The sequence below is a fragment of the Trematomus bernacchii genome, unplaced genomic scaffold, assembly GCF_902827165.1.
Source record: "Trematomus bernacchii unplaced genomic scaffold, fTreBer1.1, whole genome shotgun sequence".
NCBI lineage: Eukaryota > Metazoa > Chordata > Actinopteri > Perciformes > Nototheniidae > Trematomus > Trematomus bernacchii.
In genome coordinates, this window is record NW_022987477.1 from 3,629,608 (window position 1) to 3,642,591 (window position 12,984).

Here is a 12,984-nt window from a genome sequence, read left to right on the forward strand (position 1 = left end):
GCAATAGATTCAATCATAATTCCGATTAAGTCAACTTCTTTTCCTGGAAGTGTTTCAAGTAGGTCATTAACTCATTAACGGTTTCTGGAACAACTTTTCAAGAGCAATTTTCCATCTAAATGTCTTTGTTTTAGCTGGCCTTGAGTTGTTTAATTTCTCATTTGACCTCAGTGATGTAGATGTGTGCTTCAGGGCGCTGTGATGTCACTGATGGGTGTGCTGGCAGTTACACCGTTTCAACCAGAGAGGGCAGACCCACCATGCTTACACTGTGGTATTGAGTTAAAGTTATTACATATTCGTAGTTTGTATTGAACTTAACACATCGCGTTTTGGGTGCCTTGTGATCATAACGTTGTAAAATAAGCAAAAATGTTTCACAAATATTCAACAGCCCTGATGGCGCAACAGTTTAAACTGCAAGGGATTTAATTCCCCAATGCCAAAAACCACATTAAACACCTACATTTGCATTGGTGTGTTTGTGCTCGACTTTGCAAGCAGTGTGTGTGTGTGTGTGTGTGTGTGTGTGTGTGTGTGTGTGTGTGTGTGTGTGTGTGTGTGTGTGTGTGTGTGTGTGTGTGTGTGTGTGTGTGTGTGTGTGTGTGTGTGTGTGTGTGTGTGTGTGTGTGTGTGTGTGTGTGTGTGTGTGTGTGTTATGTCTTCCAGAGGTGTAAACTGAGGAAGTGGTGAGGCTGGATTCGATGCAGCTCGCTTCACTCCAGTTGAGATTAAATCTGGGCCGATTTTCATGCATAAATAACCTCTACACACACACACACACACAATGTGGAGGTGTGTGCATACCTCATATAATCCATAAAATTACACCAGGTGCCGGTTTTTTCATTGTCCCGCTGAGAAAATCCTGATTACTGATGGATGTGTGTGCGACTGTTTGTAGGTTAGTGAAAGATTTCTGTGGCGGTGGATAAGAGGATTAGGGTGGAATTAGTGTCATTCCTCTATCACCGCGAGGAATAGATTCATATCGATTTTAATCAGAGATAGAAAGATCCACAAAAACGCCGACAACGCAGATAGAGACAGACGGACAGAGCGAGAGGCGGTCTGAATGAAGCCGGAGGGAAAGAGTCGTGGAGTTCATCGCAGCCGGGATGTTGAGCTGGAGGCTGAGAGGCTGCAGAGATACAGTTACATATGCATGCATTTAAGATTCATTTCCCTCATGTATTCGGCTTGTTTTGAAGTCTTCTCATCGTTCGGCAGCTCTCCGGTTGAGGATACTTCCTGCCGCAGTGGGATGTTTGACCCTGACCTCCAGCGTTAGTCTGCAGGGAGGTGTGTGTGGACGGAGGAGATGCTGGCCTCTTGTTCATGGTGGCGGGGAAACCTATGAAACATGAAGCTGGACGTACTAACTTGCCTCGCTCTGGCAGCCGCAAGCCTTGTTTCCATGGTGACAGCGGGTCGCAACTCTGGACGCAGGAAGAACAAGGAGGTCTTCCTCGGGGAGAACAGCAAGTTCAAATTTGGAGGGTAAGACACAAATCCCACACGTTTCCTCACTTACTGAGACGTGCATGATTAGCTTTGTAATTTGTATGCGTCTTACACCTTCATTTGTTGGCCACTAGGGGGCAGCGCAACGAGCTGTTTACCCAACACTGACATATTATCACCTCAGAAACATGATATCTCTTTCTTCTTCTGTTTGTAAAAAAAATGATTGATTTCATAAAAACTATTTCAACTGTCACAAAAACGAAAATCATCTGATTATGATTTCAATATAAGCACACTTTTGTATATTCATGTAAGGAACGTCCAACAGTTCGGGAACGACAATTGTGTCAGCCAGCATAGTAATTGAACAATGTTACAGAATTTATATTTTCAAGATTCTGAAGTTGTGTCATATTCTAAACACCTTTGTAGTTTAGCATTAGCTATTAGCAGCCAAATTAGTGCTTGTCCACAGTGTACAGCATTTTCTGTGGTTTGGTAGGAAGCTGTGATTTCTAACGAATGTGTCACCAGGTTCCCATGGTTTGTTTACTTTCACTTCCCCGTTTCACATAAAAACCACAAATGAACTAAAACACTTCTACAGTAGTTGGATTTCTTTTTATTTTAAGAAGTGACCTTATTCTTTGAATTCAATAATGGTATTGCTCACAGCAGCGGAAAACCCTCTGCAAGTTTAAAATAATCCATCATTCAGCCATGATTGTGCTCCTGAAACACGTTTTATTTATCTAATAGGATAAAAAAAACACTTTCCTGGCGCTCCTGTTGGAAAGAAGGAATGAATGCAGCTTCTGTTCTCTCAGGAGTTGTGTTAATGAATAATATCAGTGATCCGATTTCAAGCTAAATCTGTGTGTGTATTTGTGTGTGGGTGTCAAGGTGTTTGACTTTCAAAGTGTCTAAAAGCTTTTATCTCATTTCCAATTGTGCACTCACCTTTGTACTGCACGTGTGTGTATGTTTACCCTTTTTAAAAGCAGACACACACACACACACACACACACACACACACAGACACACACACACACACACACACACACACACACACACACACACACACACACACACAGACACAGACACAGCTCAAGGCTGAGAGGCAGTCCGTAATTACACCTTTTGCATCCTGAATGTCGTCTTGTCGGGGTTTCCCCAGTTGAATGTCAGACATATATAGAATTTTACGGTGTATTTAGGTCAACACTGTGTTTATTTTACGATGTCTGAGGATGTCATCACTTAAAAACACTCACACACTGTCGAGAAGTCGATGTGAACTTTGCATTTCTTGCCATACAGTTATGAGAACACATGCTGTGACGTCACTTTTAGATCTTGCTCCAAGGCTTGTTCCTGACCTTTTATAAGGGGTTTGAAGTCTACTTCCTCTGTCGTTCCATCCTTGATCAGAGACAGATGTTCCCATCTCCTGTGATATACAACCACCTGTTATTATTTAACACACAGTACATACAAAGGTGACGTGATAACTAAACTATCTCAATGGCTCCAAGTGGTGGCTGTAAGAAAGTTGACCTTGGGATAAGATGACTTCTATTTAAATTACTAAAATGTCACCTGAGACTTTTATTATATCAAATAAACTATCAATAAATGATAATTACTCGTGCATCCTGAAGGTTATTGAAGAAAGGACTGTGTAAAGGTCTTCTTATCTGCATCACAGTGTTATTCTCCCAGCAGCTGCTTTTATGTGTCCTGAAATAGCACTGAGGATTGTTTTGGAAAATAATGAAACGCTTTAAAACACACGTGTCCATGTTCACGGAGCGTACCACGCCTTTGATTAAGGTTATGTTGTTGGCAGGATGAGAGCAAGGTGCAGGGCGGGAGAGGGGACAAAGACACGAACCACAAACTGTATTTTCCCTCATCATAACATGTAATGACAGCTTCAATAACCCAGGTAATCACTAAACACAGGTGTGTGTGTGTGTGTGTGTGTGTGTGTGTGTGTGTGTGTGTGTGTGTGTGTGTGTGTGTGTGTGTGTGTGTGTGTGTGTGTGTGTGTGTGTGTGTGTGTGTGTGTGTGTGTGTGTGTGTGTGTGTGTGTGTGTGTGTGTGTGTGTGTGTGTGTCTGTGTGTGTGTGTGTGTGTGTGTGTGTGTGTGTGTGGTGTGTGTGTGTGTGTGTGTGTGTGTGTGTGTGTGTGTGTGTGTGTGTGTGTGTGCACGCACGTGTGTGTGTGTGATATATTTGTCTCCACAGGCGTATTGACCACAAGCTGAAGAGGCAGGACAGCACCAAAACATTGCTGATAAAAACTGAACAGCTGTTGAGGATCGAGGAGCACGACTTTGCGATGAGACCAGGCTTTGGAGGTCAGACACACACACAAATATACAACCCCTTAAATTCGAGCACCTTTACAACTTTTTCTACAGGCAGTATGAGACAAATAAAGAGCTTTTTGAACATTAAAGCATGGAGACATGTCACAGTAGAGGCACAACATATGCACATGAAAATTAGCATTATAGGGCCCTTTTCAAATAAACCTAATTCTTACCTTGACCTAAAATATTTTACTATACTATATTTTACATTTATGTATTTATATTTTACAAAAATAAATCAGATTTAAACCCCATCTCCATACATTGTGTAGTGGGTTTAACTAAGATCAATAGGTAAGGTTGTGAATGTTATGATGTAACATTGTCCTTACCTAACCTTAACCTTTTATGTGCGTTTGTAATAGTGAGACAACACAGAAATGTGTTTGTACAATTTCTTGAAACTGGCAGCAATGGTCCTCACAAAGACAGCAATACAAGCCCTCACACACATATACAAACACAGGCACACCTCATTTCATTTAGATGTAATCTGCTTGCTCACACGTCCTCCCGACAAAAATCAGCCCTCGTCCCACGCTGATGATGCGTACACGGTGGTGTGATGATGTGACGATGGGCACTGGGTCAACAATACAATGGATGTGTCAATCCCAAAATCACCAACACTGACCCAGATTAAAGCACTGTGTGGGAACACCAGTGTGTGTGTTTTTGAGTTTGTGTGAATAATAATGATTTGAAATAGAGTAGAACTCGGTGTGCTGACACCCATTTAATTTTATCTCCCTATGTTGGCAATATAATGAACGCCTGTGTGTGTGTGTGTGTGTGTGTGTGTGTGTGTGTGTGTGTGTGTGTGTGTGTGTGTGGTGTGTGTGTGTGTGTGTGTGTGTGTGTGTGTGTGTGTGTGTGTGTGTGTGTGTGTGTGTGTGTGTGTGTGTGTGTGTGTGTGTGTGTGTGTGTGTGTGTGTGTGTGTGTGTGTGAGTCAGCAGGGTGGGGGGGGTTTGTGTGTATTAATCTGGATTATATTCAGGTCTGGAGCAGATGGAGGGGTGGGAAACACACTGACGTCTGCAATGAAGATCCTCGGTATCAAACAATCAACAATAGCTGCGTTCAGACCTTTATATATACGGTCTATGGTTCAGACACACATTTTCATACGGAATGAAAAACATTTCCATATGTTAAAATAATATCGGTGTGTATTTACATAAAGATATTTTTATTCACCCACAAAGGAAAGTTTGGAGGCTTTTTTACATTTCTGAGAGGGATATTGAAATTAAAGATATCTGATGGTTGGGTTGACTTTGCAGAAATGCATTGAATGAATTACATCTGCTGTAAACAATGTCATTGGGTTCAATTGTTACCCAAAAAATAAACTTTACACTTTTCGGAAACAGTCTTGTTTTAGACCTGATTTTCATATTTATCTTTCTTTCTTGCTGTTTAAACAATCTTGGCCTCTAAAAATGTAATGATATACCTCTTAGTGATTTACAAAACAGGGACCTTTTTTTGCTTGTAATCAATTAGCAGGTAAATATATATTTTTCTGTCATAATACTTTCACACAGATCGTGAATATGCAGTAAATAGAGACGCAGGTGAGTTTTTGCACCCGGTATAAAAGCATCAACCAATCACATGCTGATCTGACGTCCTACAGTAGTTAGTCAAGGCTTATGCGTTGCAGCTAAGGATTATAAAAGTAATAGTTTAATCTTAGAAAGCAACCCCTTTACCTAACCACTCTTTCAAGACCTTGACCACGGCAGTGCTTGAGTAAAATGTCTCTCCGTGTGTCCCATGGTGTCTCCTCTGCATGTGGTCCTGTCCTGCTCCTTCAGGGTGAAGACAACATGAGCACCGTTTTCCACTGACCATTTGACACAGAAGGAAAAAAAATAAGTTTTTTTCTGATTCAGATAAGCCTATAGCTGCTGTGTGTGTGTGTGTGTGTGTGTGTGTGTGTGTGTGTTTTGGTGTGTGTGTGTGTGTGTGTGAGTGTGGTGTGTGTGTGTGTGTGTGTGTTGTTGTGTGAGGTGAGTGTGGGGTGAGTGTGAGTGGTGAGTTTAGTTTAGTGTGGAGAGATGAGACTTTCCGTAGAAGAGACGATGCAGAGAGATAGATAGATAGCTAGGAGTTAGAGAGAGAGAGAGAGAGAGAGAGAGAGAGAGAGAGTGTGAGGAATTAAAACCAGATCCCTCCAGGGACCAGAGTCCTGAAATACACTGTGTGACATTTGTTGTTACTTCTTGTTAGGTTGTATTTCTATATTGAGTTAAACCTTAAAGGAAGTCTGTAAACTTAAATGAATCCCTACAAACTTTACATCCGTCTCGATCTTTATAGTCAGACCATGAGGCCGAATGCTTTTTAAAGATTTTCTGGCACGTCTTTTGTTGTTGTTCCAAAACATTTGTTATTCTCCACTGTGTGACTTCGTCTGGCCCCAGTTTTTGGTAACAACCCTTCCGTTTTACTGAAAAATTAGATTACATTCCAAAGACTGAATTCATGTAAAACAATATATGGTCTTCTGACACAGTTTTATCCATTAAAACAATCCATAACATTTGGGTCAGAAATATTTTCTATTTTTACTTCAAAGTTTGTTTCTTTGGAAATTGCCGCAAATAACTTCACATGTTTTTTACAGTAATATCTTTTATAATATATTGTATTTATGTAAATATTCTTATTTGAAAAACAGAAAGATTAAGTTGATATTTTTCGCCGTAAAATTGGCAAACCCAAGAGACAGTTAGAAAAAAATATATTACATTTTCAAAGTTGAGTCTTTCTTGCTCAAACTCCCCAAAACACTGGCTCCTACATCTCCCATGATGCAACTGTGACCTTGAAAATGTTTATTTTGTCCAAACCTCAATATTATTTAAAGAAACACACATTTGTAAAACTGGAACCATGACATGTTTTTTTCGGAAAACAAGTCAACAACAAAGCAAAAACATCCTGTTTCAAAGACACACATAATTTGTAGTAAGTGTGCTTTAACCACTGGTGTGGTTCTCCGTGTGTGTGTTGGATGAGAAGCTACAGATACTTTCAGAGCAGAGCTTTGATTACATTACGTGTGTGAGGCGAGGCAGCCAGTTGCACGCATGGCTGCTCAGAGTCGGTATGGATGTGTAGGAGTCTGACGTTAATGTTCCCCAGAGAATCACCTCTAAATCCCTCTCCACCTTTCACCTTGCCCCTCCTTTGATTGTCAGCGATGGAGGGTTACATTAAAAACACTTGCGAGAGAGCCGGCACATCCTGCAGCCTTAAAGCTGCATTATGCCGCTTACAGCTGCAGGAATTGATCCATCTGCGGGCGTTGTGTTCGGGGATTAAAAACTGGGCACACAAATATGTTCGGGACAAAAACAACAAGACCCTAAAGCTGCTCTGGGCACAATTTGTATGGTTGTTGGGGTGGATCTGCATCTGTTGTTTCAACATCTTGAACATACACATATAAATCCAGAGCTGGATTAAGTAGCAGGGCAATCTGTGCAACATACACTGAACTTTTGTCCCCATTTATGGCCATGCACCATGTGTTCAGGTCATCCAGAGTGCACCTCTCTTCATGTGCACTGACAAGAGAGTTAGCAGAATCATTTCAATGACACAACACAAACATACAGTAGAGTCAGGCTGTCAATCACTAATGAGGTTGCCTGCAGGAAGAAAGGTGACCACCTGAGGCTGTTTACTTGTTTTCAACGTCAGTGAAACAGGCTGAACAGGAACAAACGCACCCAACTTCACCTCCAGTTCAAACAATGAATCCATTTTATTTGTTCATATGAGGGATAAGAGGTATCTTATCTCTCAGAAAATGTGAGCGTAGTTTCTTATGCAACCATAGTTCAAATTACAGGGAAGCTACGTGGAGCTTTTTTGCTGCATATTTCCCTCTATGCTATGGATCCTGGAATAAATGATAGGCTAAAAGTAAAGGCTTTTATTTACATAATGTGTTCATTTGCACGTAACAATTTTTTCTTTAGGGCCAATTTCGACATGGCATGTATGTGTCCTTTTAGAAGAAGGTGGTGCTGCCTCTAGACCTCGCTGAACACATTTCTGATCCTGAAACGCCTCCATTGGACTGCAGCATAGTGACATCACTATATAACACTCATGTTTCTATTGGTGGGGAACTCAATTTAAACAGACATTTTGCAGCGTGTATTCAAGGTCATTAAACTACAAATTACTGCATGAGAGTTCACGCAACTGTCAGAATGGTTCCCCCGAGCAGAAGATAAGACTCGCAGGCTTGTCGTGTTATTATGACTGAAAGATAGTATTTTCTCAATTAGAGTAACATTTCATTTAGTCACATCCCAAGGTTCCCTCCAGACTTTCTGAAATGCCTCCATTGGACTCCTTTGTTTACTTCAGTAACATAGTTATTGGCTTGCGCTCCAACACATTGTACTTGATAGGCTAAGGGGCGGGACATCTCTAAGCAGTTGATCAACCACAGCAGAGCCGGCCAGCTAACCAATCAGAGCAGACTGGGCTCTGGTTTCAGACAGAGGGTGAAAAGAGTTGAAAAATAAAGAGCTTTTTGAACATTAAAGCATGGAGACATGTCCCAGTAGAGACACAAAATGAAAATATGAACCTGGAAAGGAACATAATGTGGCCCCTTTAATTGTAATGTCTACCAGCTTTGAAATGTGTTCAACTTTGTAAATGTTTTCGCCATGTCTCTGCATGAACCGCCTGAAACATGCCGTGTCTGGGTGTGACATGTGAAAAGGAACGCAGTAAAGAGGAGAGCGGAAGAGTGAGTGACCTTCTGTTTCAGGTTGTTCCCACTAAAAAGCCCTCGTTGTCGAGGTTACGCTTATAATGTTGAGTCTGCACTACCGGTGGCTTTTTTAACGAGTCATGCCGGGACAAAGCCGCGCCGCTGCACAGGCTTTGTGGTCCTGGCTGTCAGATGAACTTCATTAAATAAAGTGTTTTTTGAGCTGCCGGCCTGCTAACATTCAGGTGGAATTAACACAATTTATGTCCACAAAAAGCACACAGACACTTTCGAGTACATAATCTTTTTTTTTTTGGGCCTAGAATGTAAAAGAATAAGAATGTAATCCGGTAAACCGCGTCCAGACAGAGGTCACAGACCAAACCAGAGTGTGTGTGAGACTGCATGTGTGTGTGTACACATGGTTTTGGTTATTTGCAGGTCAAAATGCTTTTTCAAAAAAATGTGTCTTTGAGCTCAATTAAAGAAATGACAAAAGATTAAACCACTGACCTCCGGGATACAGGAACTTACAATATTTATAAACCAGACTACAGACAATGTGGGTTAAAACTGAGACATGTTAAGATGTATTTTTAGGTAGTTTAAAAGCGCAGCGACTTCTGTAGCTTGACAAAATGTAAAGAATAGATGTGTCATCTTTTGACATCTAAGTAAAGACTGAATCAGATTTAAGCTGACAATAAAGATCAAAGAAAAAACTCAGTAAAATATGAAGCAAAATACCATACAGGCTTATCTGTATTTCTTATTTGTAACTGATACCAACTAATTTAACTAAATGTGCATTATGATATTCTACATAGTGACAATAATCATATGTGGGGTCATGTAGATGCCGGGTAGTAGTGCTAATAAAATAAATAATAACAGAATTATGATGTTAATATGTATTTTAATATGTTTTCACATCTGTGATACCGGCTCATTTCCTGTGTGCAGACAATTCTCAAAAATGAGTCAAAATGTTGGGTATATATTTTTGCTTTTATTTTTTTCACACGTGATTCCAAATTATTTTCTTAAAATAATGTGTTAAGCCAAGTTTCACAAAAGTCTTAAACATGATATTAATATTAATAATAGTAATACATTTTATTTCGAAGCACCTTTCAAAGTACACAATGACACATTACACATTAAAAACAATTCACTCAATATTCTCCCCCCTTCTTGATCCCCCCTGTCCCTCAGCTCCTTCCTCCCTTGCTATTTTGATGACTACTTAGAGAAGAAGATAAGTGACACCACCCGCTGAAACCACCTGTTCATCTTCCTCACCCCCTTCTTACTTCTTTATCCCCCCTCCCTCCAAAAAAGATTCTTTAATGCCACTTTCTAGTTCAAACTTGATCCTGAAAATGTCAGAAATGGATTCAGCATCCTCAATAACGCCCAACCCACTCCAAAATGTTCCAAATCAGCCAAGTCACTTTTAACATAATGCAAGTTAGCATAGATGGCAGTTTCTATGCTTGGGACCCGTACCGGACATTTATACGCTTTCACCACTAGGTTCACTATGCTGGCAACAACTATTACATGATAAAGAAAATAATTAACAACTTAAGAAAGTACATTTTTTTGACATTACCAAATTAAGAAAATTGGTAAGTTCGGGAAAAATCCGGAGCTCCCGGTGTTAACCCTTTCCTGACACTAATAGCTAAAGATGAGGACCTGCTGTTATTTGCTGCCTCATCTCCTTGCCTCCCGGGCTCTTCTCTTCACTCCCTTTGTGATCTCTTGGAGGTCTTTCAGAAGGTTCTCCCCCTCCTGTGTCGTGGCGCTGTTTCCGGCTCTCAGGGAGTCGTACAAACCGAGCTTGTCTGTCAAAGTATTGATCTGGTCTTGTTGCTCCTGATTCTGGCTTTGGAGAGTCCTGGTTTCTTCCTGAACGGCGCTGATCTTCTCCTGCAGAGTGTGTTCGCTTCCACACTTTTTCTGCACGTTGTTCAGATGTTTGCGCAGGTTGTTATTCTGCTTTGAGGCTACTTTTTTCAATGTCTTCATGAATTTGTACTGAGCTTTAAACTCATCCTGACTTCTGAGCTGGCCTTGAAAAAACGTGATGTCCTCCACTGTCTTTTCAATCTCTGTCTTCAGGGTGTCCGTCAGCCCCTTCTGAATTATGTATTTTTGCTGCCAATCAGATTGACTTAGAAATTTTTCCTGGACTTCAGCGAGAGTTTTACTCAGCGCGCTTTTCTCTGCCTGGAGGGGTTCCTCAGAGGCTTCCAATTGTTCAAACTCTCCCTTAAAGTGTAGTCTCATCCTGATCTGCTCGTTGATGTCATTGATGCTCTCTTGCAAAGATACATTTTCCTCCTGCAGTAGATACACACGGTCGGATGCTTCTCCGTGCAAGTCCTCCAAGATCTTAAGATTTTGTTTGTTAACATCCTCGAGTTGTTGTTGCAGGGTGTCTTTCTCGCTGCTCATGGCATCTATAGATGTTCTCATCGCCTCGTATTCTTCGCGCAAACCTTGTTTATGTTGGACTGCTTTCGTCAAATCCTCAATCCCATTCCGCAAAAGGTTATTCTTTTGCGAGAAGGCCTTTTTCTGAACTAGTTCTTCCTTATAAGACTCTTCTAAATCTTCCAAAACCTGGAGCTTCTCTTTGAGCGTTGAGGCTTCCTGTTGCAGGGTGTCATTTTGAAGACACATGGCTTGTTTTGATTTTTTCATTTCGTCCAATTTCTCCTGTGCGGCATTTTCCTTTTGAAGCTCTTGGCATAAATCTTTGATATTTTCTCGCAAAGCCTCATTTTGCTGGAGGGTGGTGTCGGCCTCAGCGTTGGTGAGATTGTATGATTCCTTCAAACCTTCGACTCGCAGAAGCCTCTTTTCAAGTTGGATCTTTTCTATCTGTAAGGCCTCATTTTGACGCCCCTCTTCTTCCTTTGAGGCGTTCATTCCGTCCAACATCTCTTGGATTACAATCTCGTTCTCAAGCTCTTTGTGCATTTTCTCAATGTCCTGTCGTAAAGTATGGTTCTTCAGGCAAATGTCCTGTTTCTCTCCCTTTGCTTGGTTGTATTTGTCATCCAGGACCTTGAAAATAGTTTGTCTTTCCTTAAGTTGTAAAAGTTCTCTACTCAGGACGTTATTTTCAAATTGAGTTTCCGCTGTTACCCGTATTAGTGTTTTTTTTGTTTCCTCCGAAGCATTAGAATTGATGAGAGCTGCCTGCATCCCTTCAATTTCTTTTCGGAGCTGTGTTTGCCTCGCTAATTCAGCTTCCTGTTGTGCTTTCATCACGTCGATTTCCTCCAGCTTTTTTTGCAGGGCAACGCTTTTTACACTTAGTTTTTCACATAGAGCGTGCATTGAGGCAGTTCGCTCCAAGGTATTTTTAAACTGGACTTCAACATCGCTGTTATTTAAGATCCTTTCTCTGAGCGACTTAACCTCTTTCTGAATGAAAGCTAATCTTTGCCTTGCAGTTTGATCCGCTGCCTGCATGCTGTCATATCTCTCCCCCAAAGACGGAAAGCTGTTCAACTTGTTCTTTATACTGTTAGCTTCAAGATCGCAGGACTTTAACTTTCCGTTGATAGCTTCTAGCGCCTTACTAATGTTATCGTAGTCGCTATTGGTATCCCATACACAGGAGGCCATGCTTTCTGAAGAAGACATCGTAAGATAGACAGTATACTGGAATCCTAATGGGGAAAAAAGGTATGTTTTGGTCCTAAATTCTAGCTGTGCTGTACGTGTCGACCGATCGCCAAGTCTGTGTAGAGTGAAAAGAATAATTTGTTTTAGTCCTATTTGCAAACTCTGGTTGGAATGTTGAAGGGAATTTCAAAGCCAATAGCGCAATGACATCACTCAAGGTTCCGGAATACGCTGATATGAGGTGTTACCCTGGCAACAGTGAAGTGGCCTTTTGGGTGTGTCAAGGCAATGCTTAGAAAAATTCAAGATGGCTGCGAACGAAATATTTAGCTTTTCCATTCTTAATATTCATGGATCTCTATCTCGCAAACGGCCATAACAGGTTTTATTTGTATAAATAATCTGCAGTTCAAGGAATTTTCTTATTTCTTCTTAAATTAATAAAAGAAAAACTACTTTTTTAGCAGAAATGTCTTTCTTTTGTTTCCTACTCCAGTAATATTCTTACAAACCCTTTGAATGAGCTTCAAATCTTCAGGACTTCTGGCTGTTGGGCTGACAAGGAGCTCCAACAAGCCGTTTAGGACAGAGAGTGAATACACCATTGCCCTCCAGGCAAGAATAGCTCTTTTTTATCCGATCTTGGTGACTTACTAACCTCCATCATCCGCTATGAAAGAGTTCTTCTGTGCGGGGATTTTAACATTCATGTAAATGACTGCTCAGACAAATTTGCCTGTGATTTCC

At 40.9% G+C, this 12,984-nt stretch overlaps 1 pseudogene; it reads left to right on the forward strand.

Moving 5' to 3' along the window:
• Positions 1-1,363: 1,363 nt before the first annotated feature.
• Positions 1,364-12,984, forward strand: part of LOC117494929 — a 53,753-nt pseudogene continuing 42,132 nt past the window's right edge.